The sequence below is a fragment of the Poecilia formosa genome, unplaced genomic scaffold (genome assembly GCF_000485575.1).
Source record: "Poecilia formosa unplaced genomic scaffold, Poecilia_formosa-5.1.2 Scaffold669, whole genome shotgun sequence".
Taxonomy (NCBI): domain Eukaryota; kingdom Metazoa; phylum Chordata; class Actinopteri; order Cyprinodontiformes; family Poeciliidae; genus Poecilia; species Poecilia formosa.
The window spans coordinates 168,862-170,329 of NW_006800608.1; positions in this window are offsets into that span (position 1 = coordinate 168,862).

Consider the following 1,468-nt stretch of genomic DNA (forward strand, 5'->3'; position numbering starts at 1 on the left):
AGAACCGTGTAATGGAATAAACCCATTCCTGGAATCTGAAAGGCTGTGTATTCCTTACAGGATGGATCTAAAGGCACTTGCCAGTAACCCTTACATAAATCTAAGGTTGTGATGCATTTGGCCTTCCTCAGTCTTTCCAGTAGCTCGTCAATGCGTGGCACGGGATAAGAATCAAAACAGGAAATGCTGTTTAACTTTAAGTCAGAACAAAAACAGTTGATTTGAGTCTTTTTTAGGAACCAGCACAATGGGATTTGACCACTCACTTCTTGATGGCTCCATCACTCCCATTTCCAGCATCATCTGGACCTCTTTTCAGTGGATCCATCATTCTTTCTGGAATCCTGTAAGGCTTAAGATGAACAGGTGTTGTATCTTTCAAAGTTATTTTGTGTGTTATAATTTCAGTTTGCCCAGGTACATCTGCAAACAGAGATGGAAAAAACTGTTGAATCTCACCCAGCTGTTGCCACTGATCAGGAGTCAGATGCTTAGGAGCCTCTTCAGATTTGGTCAATTCATTCAGCTTCCCCATCTTTCAACATGGCACTGTCTTCAGGCTGAACATCTTGTACCATCAGGATCTGCTTCACATCCATTTCTGGAACATTTCTTTCATGATACTCCTTTAATAGATTTACATGAAGCAGTTGCTTTGACTTTTGTTTTTTCTGGACAGATCATTTCATAAGTCACTGGTCCTGCTCTTCTAACCACAGTGTAGGGTCCTTGCCATTTAGCAAGCAACTTACTTGGCCCACTGGGCAAGAGTACTAAGACTTTCTGGCCAGTCTTCAGCTCTCTTTCACGGGCACGTCTGTCGTACCATACCTTTTGCTTATGTTGAGCCTTCTCCATATGATCTTTAACTTGTTCTCTGTACTTTTCCAGGTTGTCTCTCATCTGAAGTATGTAGGAGATGTTTGTTGGTGAAGCCGCTTCACTGGATCCTGATGCCGCTCCAGCATGTCCAAAGGGCCTCTAACCTGTCTCCCATACAGCAACTCAAAAGGAGAAAAACCAGTTGAGGCTTGTGGTACTTCTCTGTAAGCAAACAAAAGGAAAGGCAACCATTTATCCCAGTATCAATAAACTCTCAACATTTGCTTTAATGTGCCATTAAATCGTTCTACCAAACCATCAGTTTCTGGATGGTATGGAGTAGTACGAATACCTTTTACACTCAGTTGATCATAAAGAGTTTTCATCACTTATGACATGAAGTTGGTACCCTGATCTGTCAGAATCTCCTTTGGGATACCAACTCTGGAGAAAAGGTCTACTAAACACCGGACAATGTGTTTGACCTGCAGAGAATGTAATGGATAAACATCTGGATATCAGGTTGCATAATCACAGATGACTAATGCATATTTATGGCCATTACTGCTCTTAGGTAAAGGACCTATGATATCCATGGCGATTCTCTCGTAAGGAACACTCATTATAGGTAATGTCTGCAACTGGG